At 59.2% G+C, this 12,656-nt stretch overlaps 1 long non-coding RNA gene across 1 annotated transcript; it reads right to left on the bottom strand.

Annotated features, from left to right (window-relative positions):
• Positions 1-10,762: 10,762 nt before the first annotated feature.
• On the bottom strand, positions 10,763-12,229 carry LOC308529980. The gene is made up of 3 exons (XR_013996811.1): positions 11,955-12,229; positions 11,301-11,453; positions 10,763-10,828 (listed from the first exon to the last, which is right to left on the bottom strand). It is a non-coding gene; the product is annotated as an uncharacterized lncRNA (long non-coding RNA).
• Between the last annotated feature and the right edge of the window lie 427 nt (positions 12,230-12,656).

Raw genomic sequence — 12,656 nt, forward strand, 5'->3', positions numbered from 1 at the left:
GAGTGGCCTGACTATTCTTGGGAGGGAAAGGGGTGTGGGAGATGCGGGAAGAGACTGGACAAAAATCGTGCACCTATGGATGAGGACAGTGCGGGGGGAGTGAGGGCGGAGGGTGGGGTGGGAACTGGGAGGAGGGGAGTTATGGGGGGAAAAAAGAGCAACAAATGTAATAATCTGAACAATAAAGATTTAATTTAAAAAAAAGAGAGAGAGAGAGAATCATGGATCAGCTGCCTCCTTCACGCCCCAAACTTGGGATTGAGCCTGCAACCAGGGCATGTGCCCTGACCAGGAATGGAACTGTGACCTCCTGGTTAAAAGTTCCACAATCAACCACTGAGCCCTGCAGAGCGGGCAGGGCCTGGAGTGTCCGTGCTCCCATTGCCCTCCCCCCAGCCCTGCAGGCCCCAGACACCAGGCTGCCGCATACACCCCTCCACTCCTCCCGGAGCCTCCTGCTCTCTCCCCTGACACGCCGGCCACCAACCAAGCCCTCCCTGACCTCCAGCCGGACGGGGCCACCGTCTCCTCTTTGCTCCCGCAGCCTTCGGACGTCTCTTCCGATTTGATCCCAGATGAGCCCGGTCAGTGCTCTAGTGGCAACAGGCCCGGGCGGCTGCAGGGAGGGAGCACCTGGGAGAGGAGAGGCAGCGTGCCAGGGGCCCAGCGGCAGCATGGACGTGCAGGCCAGCGCCCCTGGGAGTGGCCGTGCGGCCAGGAGGCCTGGGTCGCTGTTGGCCTCTTGGCCGGGGGCCTCTTGGGGTTTGGACATCTGGGTTGGAGGGTGCTGTTGTGCACTCGGCCTCGGGAGAAGGAAGGAGAAATGGGCTTGTGTGCAACCTGGTTTCACAGCTGGGATTGCCCCAGGGGCTCTGGACCAAGCCGGGATTGCACACGGGCCCTGGATAGTGGCCGGGAGGAAGTCAGCCCAGGACACCGGCCCCTCAGCTCTCTCCTGGATGCCTCAGCTTTAGTTCTGGCTTCAGGGTCCCCAAGGAGCCACCAGGGGAGGAGAAGGCATCAGTGCTGCCCCTTAGCCCAGGGCAGAGACCCGCCCAGTCCTGCTCCCTCTAGGGCGGACCCCACCCCTCAGAGCGCCTTTCCCACTGGCCGCAGGGACCTCTGCCTGGGCCAGCCCCCCACACGCCTCCCGCTCCGAATCAGCAGAGCCAGGGCTTCCCCAGGTCCCCCGACGCCTGCAAGTCAGGACGGGGCCCGGGGGTCGCCGACCCTCTCTGGCCCACAGCACAGGGTCCTGGCTTCCAGCCTCCAGGCTGAGCCCCAGCCAGGCCGGTGCGTGCGGGTGGGCGTCCACCACCCAGGAGGGAGGCTGACCAGACCCCAGAAGCCATGGCCGCCTCTCCCCTGGGGAGCGAGGGGGCTCTCCCCAGCCTGCCTTTTCCATAGTGTCTCTCTCATGAACAAGGTGATCAGAAGATTCCAGGGGAGCCCAGCTGGCGAGGCTCAGGGGTTGAGCATGGACCTATGAACCGGGAGGTCGGGGTTCGATTCCCACTCAGAGCACATGCCCAGGTTGTGGGCTCCATCCCCAGTGTGGGGCGTGCAGGGGGCAGCCGATCAATGATTCTCTCTCATCACTGATGTTTCTGGGGAGAACGGCTACAGCCTTTGGACAGGTTCAAGCCTGGGACTAATGAGAGGGCTCGGTCCTCTCGTGACAAAGCCCTCCTGGCACCAGGACAGCCAAAGGCTATGGTTGTGAGCTTGGCCTGATGGTCCGAGCCTGTGGGCCACGTGGCTGAGTGATGTGGGCTGCTGGAGGTGCGGTAACAAAGCTTGATCAGGTGCCTGTAACTGAGTGGATTCGAGACCCACGAGAACGTTGTAACCACGCCCTTACTTTGCCTCGTGGAATCTGCTATAACATAAGGACTCGGCTTGCAGGCACTGGCGCTGTCGCTATCTCTCCATCAGAGGGGACAGCGTCCCACCCAGACCCAGCTTTCTTCTCTTGTCGGTCTTTTCTCCATCCTTCACCGCCCCTTCTCGGGCTCCAGAACCTGGCTGAGCTGGCTCAGCAGTTTCTATCTCCCTCTCCCTTCCTCTCTGAAATCAATAAAAAAAATTTTTTAAAGAAGATTCTAGGGGAGTCCTGATCAAAAAGGAAAAAATATGACAGCTTCCCAGGAAGCTTTAACACAGTGGTTCTCAAAGTGTGAGCCCCAGACCATTAGCCTCACAACTCCTGGGGACTTGTTGGAAATGGAAATTCAAAACACACACACAGAGCAACAACAACCAAGAGAAATGGAGTCCTGGCCGGGTGGGTCAGTGGTTAGAGCGTTGGCCTGTGGACCAAAGTGTTGTGGGTGCGATTTCAGGCCAAGGACACATACCTCACCTGCAGGTTCCCCAGCCCTGGTGGGGGCCGGTGGGTGTGGGAGGCAACCAATAGATGTGTCTATCTCACTTCAATGCTCCTCTCTCTCTCTCTCTCTCTCTCTCTCTCTCCCTCTCTCTCCCTCTCTCTCTCCTCTCTCCCTCCCTTCCACTCTTTCTAGAAAGCAATGGAAAAAATGTCCTCAGATGGAGATTAAAAAGGAAATAAAGAAGCGGAAATTCTGCGGCCTCACTCCAGACCTCCGGAGTCGGCGCGCTGGGGGCCCAGGTCCTGGTGGAGGGGCCCTGCCCGCAGGGGAGGCAGATGCACAGTGAAGGGTGAGCACCCAGGCAGAGGCCTCCGGACAGGGAAGCGCCGGAGCTGCAGGCCGCCAGCCAGCAGAGCAAGGACAGGCTCCCGGAGAGACCGCGCCTTGCGGGGTGCCCAGCGGCTGAGCGTCACCCCGGAGCCAGGAGGTTCGATTCCTGCAGGGCACCTTCCGTGTCAGGGGCTCAACTCCCCGGTACGGGGCGGGCAGGAGGCGGCCGGTCCATGGTTCTCATTATTATCCTTTCTATTATTTTTAATTATTTGGTTTATAAATTTATCTTTATTGTGGAAAGCATTGCAGAGGTCCCCCTCGTTCCCCACTGACCCCTCTAGCCTGACCCAGCCCCACTCCAGCCTGCACCACACGGGTCTGTGTCCATGGGCTTCGCAGATACACACGTAGGTTCTTGGGTTAATCTCTTACCACCACCCCCACCCTCCCTCTGAATTGTTTTCGTCGTTATTGTCTCTCTCTCCCTCTTCCCTCCTCTCTGAAATCAATAACATTATTATATTTAAAGGAATGAAAGGCACCAGGAAGTGTGACGCCCAGGGGCTGGCTGCCAAGGGCTGAGCGCGCTCCTCGCACAGACACGCACAGCGTGTGCGTAGCGGCTCCGTGTGCAGCAGTCACAGCCCAGCGGCCCAGCACCTGGCCTCACGCCCGCTCCCGAGGGCTCCTCAGCCGGGAGGGGTGGCTGTCGGCATCGCGGCTCCAGGCTCGCACACACCAGGCCCAGGGCAAGCGGCCGGGTGCCCGCAGCAGGACGGTGGGATTCTGTCCTGTGAGATCTGCAGAGAAGGCAGGGCCCGGAGGGGAAGGGGACCTGGGCTGGGAAGGGGTTGACTGCCAAGGGCCAATGTTCTGCGTAATGAACGCATCCTACATCTTGGTGGTGGTGGCGGTTACACAACTGCCTGCACTTGTCACAACGCACATAATGACACCGAAAATGGTGACTTTTATGGTGGAGAAAATGCCTGTTTTTGCCCTGGCTGGTTTTGGTCAGTGGACAGAGCGTCGGCCTGTGAACTGAAAGGTCCCGAGTTCGATTCCGGTCAAGGGCACAGGCCCGGGTTGCGGGCTGGATCCCCAGTGGGGGGCGTGCAGGAGGCAGCCGATCCATGATTCTCTCTCATCACTGATGTTTCTCTCTCCCTCTCCCAAATTAAAAAAAACATATTTTTAAAAATGCCTGTTCTCAAGGTTGCAGAGTGAGGAGCTAAGCGGTGGCAACATGTGGGCATATCTTTCCCTAACTCTGCCCGGCGGAGCTGGAGCTAACCCGAGCAGGGCCACGGGGCCACGGGGCCACGGCGTCACGGCGTCACGGGGCCACGGCATCACGGCGTCACGGGGGCGGAAAAATAAAATGTGAGGAGGTGAGGGAAGGAGGAGGCTTGTGGCTGCCGCCTCCCAGCCCACCGGGTGCGGGGGGCGAGGGGGGAGGGGGGGAGGCCGGCCGCGCTCAGGAGCCCCCCAACCTGGACCGGGCCAAGCCCTTCTTTCTGTCCTGTTTCCCGTCTGTGAAGAGTGTGGGGCTTCATTGTGTTAAGTGGGGGGCACCTCTCAGACGTGCCTCTTCACAGAACACACGGGCACCAGAGGCCGGGCTTGCCGGCGAGTCTGGGCTTCAGGCGGGAAGGATGGACGGGCCCAGCCCCAACACCCTCAAGGGCAGGCGTTGCTGGGGCTGAACAGGGTTCAGTCCTGGAAACCAAGACCCCCCACCTTCCCCCCGCCTCCCCCCCGCATCTTGCCTAATGGGGGCATTTGTCAACCCGCTAGCAGCCGGCTGGTGCAAGAGGCTCTAACTCAACCCCAGGAACAAGGTTACCTCCCGGAGGCCTGGACGGAGGAAGCTGGCCGGGCAATGACACCACAGGCCCCCCTGCTGGTCTGCAGCCCCTCCCCGCCCCTCACAAGGTTCCCTCTCCGCCCAGGACCTCCTGTGGGGGGCCCAGCACCCAGTGCAAGCGGTCAGGAGGCGCAGCTGCTGTCCAGGACCTCTGACCTCCAGAGGGAGCACCCCAAGAAACCTCACAGGAAAATGTGGCCCTTGGGAATGCAACCTGCGCCCCGCTCCGGAACCTGCTGTGGCTCCCCGTTGCTCCAGTGGCTGCCCTGCCCAGCCCGGCCCAGCCCTGCCCTCTGCCTCTGCCTCTGCCCTAATTGAGCCCCATCACCTCCACCTGCTGGGGAGTCACCCCTCCCAGAATGCCCAGCGCGGCCCTCCCTCGCTGTAGAGTGCAGGGGCAGTGTACCCACTCGCTGTCACAGCACCGCAGGCCCAGGGCGAGGGCCGGCGAGGGCCAGCACCTCGCGTTTCTCCGCTCCATTTCAAACTTCCAGAAAGTATCACCCCGCGTGCTCGGTTCTCCCTGCCGATGCGATGCCTCCGGGCGGTGGGCAGCCGAGGGGTCCTTCCTCCCATGTCCTTGAGGGTCAGACAGAGCGAGTGTGGTCAAGAGGCGGACACACAAGACCCGGGCCAGCGAGGGAGATTAGCAACAGGGCTCTGGGGCCCGGCCCTGAGCACCCCCACCTGCAGGAGGCTCTGGAAACATCCCGACACAGGGCCCATTCCGTTTTTCCTTTTTAAAGAGATATTTCGTAAAATTGATTTCAGAGAGGAAGGCAGAGGGAGAGAGAGAGAAACATCCATGATGAGAATCACGGATCGGCTGCCTCCTGCACGCCCCACACTGGGGATCGAGCCTGCAAATCGGGCCTGTGCCCCGACCGGGCATCGAACTGGGACCTCCTGGCTCACAGGTGGATGCTCATCGACGGAGCCACGCTGGCCGGCTAGGTTTTAATTACAGCCGATGGACAACATTACATTCATTTCAGGGGCACACATCGTTGGCCAGACGTTCGTATGCCTCACGCCGTGATCACCCCGGCATTCCAGGCCCCGGCTGACGCCTCCCAGGGCCCTGCGGTTACCGAGTATGGCGACTGTGCAGCCCGGCTGTCCCCTCTGCTGCCTTGGGTTCGCGGCCCTGCGCGCAGCCTCCCACGTGCACTCAGCTCCGGCGACCCCCTGCACAGCTGGCTCTTCTCCCACAAACCTTTCCGGACGCATTCTGCTGGGAGGGCGGTGCCCCCTGGCGGCGGCCTCGGTGCTACGCCAATGCCCGTGGGGCGGGCGGGCGGGGCGGGGGCGTGGCAGGAAAGGCCTGGACTTACTGGTCTTGTTTTGTGATATATTTCTTTATTGATTGCGGAGAGGAAGCGGGAGGGAGAGAAACATCAACGATGAGAGAGCATCATGGGTCGGCTGCCTCCTGCGCGCCCCCTACTGGGCATCGAGCCCACAACCCGGGCCTGTGCCCTTGGCCGGAATCGAACCCGGGGCCCTTCGGTCCACAGGCCAAGTCTTCAACTTTTTCAGAAGAGAAAAGGGGCCTGGCCGGTGTGGCTCAGTGGATAGAGCCCCGGCCTGCGGACGGAAGGGTCCCGGGTTCGATTCCAGCCAAGGGCACGTGCCTCGGTTGCGGGCTCCTCCTGGCCCGGGCCCTGGTCAGGGATCCTGCAGGCGCCAACAGGTCGAGGTGTTTCTCTCACGTCGATGTTTCCCTCTGCCTTTCCCTCCCGTAGAGAAAAGGGGATCCAGGCCGTAAGTGCCGTCCGTCCGTCCGCCCGTCCGTCCGTCTGCCGCGGGGGCGGGGGGAGGAGGAAGGACGGCCTCTGACCGCAGATAACCTGCCAAGGCCTAGTCCTCAGTCTCTCCGCACACCTCCTCTCCTCGTCCCTAGAGCCAGCGCCGGCTGTGCCGGGAGCAAGAGGCCATGACGCCAGGAGGCCGGGGCGGGCGTCCTCCCTCCTCCCCCGGCCCTCACCCTCGGGGGCCACACGGCTCCCCCTGGGGCCCGCGAGGAGCAGCTGGAGGGGCCCAGGGCCTGGAGGAGGGTGCCCGGAGGCCAGCGCAGGGCTCTTTCTGGAAGGAGTGAGCGCGTGTGGCAGGGGGGGGCTGGCTGCCGGGCTGTGGTTTGGTCCCTGGATCCGGCAAAGAAGGCCCTGGAGAACTTGCCCAAGCCGTTGCCGTGGAGCAGGGCGTGGGGTGTCTGATTGGATCGGTTCCGGAGAAAAGGGGGAGGGCTGTTTCATTACCAGTGATAACCGTCTCGGTGAGCCCGGCTGGCACGGCTCAGGGGTTGAGCGACAACCTATGAACCAGGAGGTCACAGTTCCATCGATTCTCGGTCGGGGCACAGGCCTGATCCCCAGGGCAGGGCGCGCTGGAGGCAGCCGATCCGTGATTCTCTTTCATCATGGATGTTTCTCTCTCTCTTTCCCTCTCCCTTCCTCTCTGAAATCAATAAAAATACATTTAAAATAAAAAATTAAAATAAATACATAGTTCATTGCCATGTGCATTCAGACAGAAGAGCGAACACACCATGAGCGCAGAGCTCAGTGGGTTTCCACCAGGTGACCCGTCGTGGGACCAGCACCCAGATCATAAAACAGCACGACCAGCTCCCACAGACACCCGGGCCCTTCCCAGTCACCCCCCAGAGACAACAGCACCGACTTCCATCACCAACAACTGAAAAGCAGGCCTTTTCCTTTTTTAGAATTTAAATTTTATTTTTTAAAGAAATATCTTATTATTTATTTGTTGTTAATCCTCACCCGAAGATACGCTTCTATTCGTGTTAGGAAGAGTGGGAGGGGCTGGGAGAGACCCAGCGAAACATCGAGGCAGGCACGTGCCCCCGACTGGAATCGAACCCAGGACCCTTCAGTCCGAGGGCCATGCTCCATCTGCTGAGCCAAACCAGCCAGAGCTAAAAGCAGGGCTTTTCATTTTTTAAAAAATATATTTTATTGATTTTTTACGGAGAGGAAGGGAGAGGGATAGAGAGTTAGAAACATCGATGAGAGAGAAACAACGATCAGCTGCCTCCTGCACACCCCCTACTGGGGATGTGCCCGCAACCCAGGTACATGCCCTTGGCCGGAATCGAACCCGGGACCCTTCAGTCCACAGGCCGACGCTCTATCCCCTGAGCCACACCGGTTAGGGCAGGACTTTTCATTTTTTAAAAAAATGTTAGTCAGCATTTGCTTTATTTATTTTTAATCCTCACTCGAGGATTTCCCCCATTGATTTTTAGGGAGAGTGGAAGGGAGAGGAAGAGGCAGAGAGAAACACCGATGCGAGAGACACATCTCCTGGCTGCCTCCCGCCTGCCCCAGCCAGGGCCGGGAGCCTGCAACTAAGGTCCGTGCCCTTAACCAGAATCGAACCCGGGACCCTTCAGTCTGCGCGGGTCGACGCTCTAGCCACTGAGCCATGCCAGTGAGGGCAGGACTTTTACTTTTTAAAACTGGACACCCTGCTGAAACCGGTTTGGCTCAGTGGATAGAGCGTCGGCCTGCGGACTGAGGGGTCCCAGGTTCGGTTCCGGTCAAGGGCATGGACCTGGGTTGCAGGCACATCCCCAGTAGGAGGTGTGTCGATGTTTCTAACTCTCTATCCCTCTCCCTTCCTCTCTGTAAAAAATCAATAAAAAAAATATATTAAAACTGGACACCCAGGGGATGGAGTGGCATGTGCTTGTCTGTGCTGGCTGATGTTGGGCACCAGCTGTGACAGCCATGCTCAGAGGCGCTGTGGGGCACGGATGAACCAGCTGTGCCTTCCGGGCCCCAGGGCCTGCGTGTGGCTACTCCCTCACCTCTGACCTCTCCCCCCTCCACACGACCTTCAGGGGCTCCCTTCCATGGGTGTGGGAACCTCGGGCTGGCCACCCCCCTCCTGCTCCTTCCCCAGAACCACCCCCTGGGCCTCTGCTACACCCAGGCTTCCGTGCTGACGCCCCCAGACCCCAGGAACACAGCACACCTTCACGGACATTCCCACCCTGGCTAAGGAACCCCGACTCTCTCCCCTGAGGGCCTGCCCCCCCGCAGTAGCAAGCACAAAGCTCAGCGAGGAAGGGAGAGGATGCCTTCAGGAACCGGCCTATTGCTGAGAGAATGGCGTCACCTGACAGGTGCTGAAGTCCTCACCTAGGGATCCTTCCAGGCTCCCTCTTCCGCCCCAGCCTCGCCTCTCAGCTCCGCCCTGAAAGCAGGTGAACTCTGCTGTCGCCGGCAGCCCAGGGGTCGGGATGCCGGTCACCACTCCGGCCGGTGAAGCAGACAGGGCTGAAGCAGATGTGAGCGTTTATTCCAATCCTGCCGGCAGCAGGGGGAGCTGCAGGTCACCCACAAACATCTGCCCCATCACTGCCCCCGCCCGCCCCCATCTCTCCCTTCCTTCCGTGGCTCCCCCCGACCCCCACTGTTCGCACAATCCCCTTTCAGGCTTCCCCACTCTCCCCACCTCTGCCTGGAAGGCAGTTCTGATCCCATATCACACCCTCTCCACACCCTGCACTATCTACGGGATGAGGCCAAGCCCTTGGGGAAGTTCTAAGTCCGTCAAGAACTGCCCCCTGCTCCCCCCCCCCCTCCAGGTGCCCCCTGCTCCCCCTCCCAGGTGCCCAGGACTCAGAAGTATCTCCCAGGAAGCGCTGATCTCCTTCCCTGGCCTCCTGGAGCTCTTTCCTCTCCTTACAAAGCACCCCACCCCAGCCCCACCCGAATTCCCCTTCCCAGCAACCCAGGCCCGGGAGCTTCAGCAGCTTTAATCCCTTTTTGAAAATCCCCCGCCCCACCCCGCAGCCTTCCTGGTCCCTATCTCCCGCCTCTCCTCCGGGTCCCAGCCGCCCTGCAGGTGGCCCGGCAATGACTGTCATTAAAGGAATGCTCCTGAGATGGCATTCCGCAGAGGTGAGCCCGAGGGTAGCAATTGTGGGGTTTTGATCCAGCACTTGGGTTTGCTGTGAGCAACGAAGAAGCATTTGTTGAATGAATGCCTGCGAGAGCAGGGATGTTGAGTCCAGTATCAAACGGCCTAGCCGGTTTGGCTCAGGGGATAGAGTGTCAGCCCGAGGACTGAAGGGTCCTGGGTTCGATTCCTGTCAAGGGCATGCACCTTGACCTCCGGCCTAGTCGGGGAGAGTGCAGGAGGCAACCAAATACTGTGTCTCTCTCTCACATCAATGTTTCTCTCTCTGGTCTCTCCCCCTCCCTTCCACTCACTCTGAAAATCAATGGACATATCCTGGGGTGAGGATTAACAAAAATAAAAATAAAATGAACTATCGGCCAAAAAGGAGAGGGTACGTTTACAGTCAAACCCCGGTTCAAGGCCATCTGCCATCTCGATCAATTCGGTTCTCGGTTGTCTTCACAGAAAAATGTCTCGGTTGTCGACCAAAACTTCAGTTTTCCATCTGGCAACCCTCTCAGGCTGGTACCTCAGCAGGACTAAAAGCGTCTCTCAGCAACAATCCAAGGAGAGAATGCTTTTGTTGCTGACAATTTTAAAGCATAAAGAGGCCATCAAGAGTGCTCCTGTCGCTACGGACGTGAGAGTGCTCACAAAACAGCAATCACAGGGTATTGACGAGATAGAAAAATGGATTGGATAAAGGAAAAGCAGTTAGCCCGTGATCCCATCTCAGAGGCAGCGATAATTCCTTTAAGGCTAAATTCCTTTAAGGCTAGTAGGGGTGGTCCTGTAAATTTAAGAAACGTTTATTTGTGAATTAAACAGCACATTAGCCATGTACTGCATATGAGAAAGGTTAAAGCAGGGCATCACCTGGGGGTCATTAATTCAATTGACATTATTTTTTTTTAAATATATTTTATTGATTTTTTCAGAGAGGAAGGGAGAGAGATAGAGAGTTAGAAACATCGATGAGAGAGAAACATCGATCAGCTGCCTCCTGCACATCTCCCACTGGGGATGTGCCTGCAACCCAGGTACATGCCCCTGACCGGAATCGAACCCGGGACCCTTCAGTCCGCAGGCCGACGCTCTATCCACTGAGCCAAACCAGCTTCGGCAATTGACATTATTTCTAATGGGAAAAGGGATTCTGTTTTTGAACAAATCGCTTCTCGAATTATGTTTGAGAAATGAGGTTCCACTGTATGTATGTTATGTATTTATTTTTGCTTTTGTTTTTAACGAGAGGAATCCTTTCTCCAAACAAAAGATACAGGGCATTGCGGAGCGTAATGCAGGTAACAGCCGCGTTGCGGTTTTTTGTGGCCGAGGCGTGGCGGGAAGGCAGGCGGGTACCTCACTGAGAAGCACAGTGGAGTCCAGCTCTCAGCCCCGCAGGTGGGAGTGAGGCCTCCTTTCCTCCCCTGCACCGCCCTCCCTAGTTCATGGCAGGACCATGGGATGCCCTCCAATGGGGCCCCCAGCTCTACCCATTGCTGCTCTCCACTCTGGAGTCAGGGTTGTTTTAAATTGTAAATACCAGCCTTTCCACGGTTCCCATTGCCCTTGAGAAAGTTCCAGTTCCAGGGTGTGGTCTGCCAGGCCCTGGGGAGTCTGGGCCCTCCCGACCTCCTCTCCTCCGCCGGGCTTTCTGCCACACATGGGGGGGGGGTGCTCCTAGACTCTGAGACTCCGAGCCTGGACAGTCCCGTCCCCCCCCCCCCCCCCCCCCCCCCCGACCAAGGGTTTAACCCCGACACTTCCACTTCCTCAGGAATCCCTGATTCCAGGCCAGATCCCAGTCCCTTCTTAAACACTCTCAGGGCACTCACTCCTTTTCTCTGCAGCAAGCATTCAGTCTCCGTGTCCCGAGGGGCCCCCTGACCCAGGCAGGCACTGGGGTGGCACTGCAGTCGAGAAAAGGAGAGGCAGGGTCCCTACCCTTTTGAGTTTGCAGTCATTGGGGTGAACCCCCGCGGTGGCACCTGGGAGGTAGATGGTAACGGGGCTGTGTCAGTCCGGTGTCTGAGCATGGCGATCCGGGAAGCTCAGGGGTGTGGGCAGGGGCGTGAGGGGTTCCTCCAGCATTTCCCCAAGATCCAGGCTGTCTGGGCCTAGCACAGGGGTCGGCTCTCGGTAGACACGGAATGAAAGAGCAAACTGACCCTGACCCGCCCCAAAGCAGAATCGACTAACTCAGTGGTTCTCAACCTTCTGGCCCTTTACATACAGTTCCTCATGTTGTGACCCAACCATAAAATCATTTTCGTGGCTACTTCATCACTGTCATGTTGCTACTGTGATGAATCGTCATGTAAATATCTGACATGCAGGATGGTCTTAGGCGACCCCTGTGAAAGGGTCGTTCGACCGCCAAAGGGGTCGCGACCCACAGGTTGAGAACCGCTGGCTAACTCAAACCTCCCCTTGCACAGCGCAAGGCCCTTCCCTCCCCTCCTGCTGCTCCAGGGCCTGGGCGAGCAGACCTGCACGGATGGGGGAGGACGTGGCCAAACGATGCTTTTCCTTTCGCTCCCGGTCACAACTGAAGACGGCCCCCACATCGTAAACATCATCCTCAACGCTTGAGTCAATCTTCAAAGAGAAAAAAGGAATAATGTGTGAGCCACGACCACAGCGATGGCGTTGCTAGGAGCTCCGAACCGGGGAGGAAGGCGGGGCGAGAAGGAAGGGGTCCGCAGGAAATGCAGGCAGAGCTGGAGGGCGGCGAGCGAAGGCCCCCGCCCCGCCTTCGTGCGGGGCCAGCTTAGCCGCAGGGCCTCGCCCGGGAGGAGCCTTAGCTCTCGGGCCCGGGGCCCGGGGTTGGGAGGGCAGCGCCCAGTCCAGGGGTCACTCGGTTCCCTCCCTCGTGATCAAACATAGACTCGGGGCGTGGAGACCCGTGCGGAAGGGAGGGGCCCGCAGGCCTGCAGGGCGGGGCTCAGCCTGGCCCCCTCCAGCCTCCACCCGCTCAGGGGTTGGGGTGCCGAGCCTGCGGCGAAGCATCGGTAGCCCAACCCGGGGCAGGGAGCAACGGGACGGCCGCGCGGGCTGGGAACTACGCTCCCCAGCATGCAACGGGCCAAGAGCCGCCATCGCGTCCCGAACGCGCCTCGCAGGAGCTGCTGGGACTTTTCATTGACCTCCGAGCTCGCTCCCGTTCGGCTCCGCTCGGGTCCGCTCGGGTC

This window comes from Myotis nattereri (genome assembly GCF_964212035.1).
Source record: "Myotis nattereri genome assembly, chromosome: 14".
NCBI classification, from domain to species: Eukaryota; Metazoa; Chordata; class Mammalia; order Chiroptera; family Vespertilionidae; genus Myotis; species Myotis nattereri.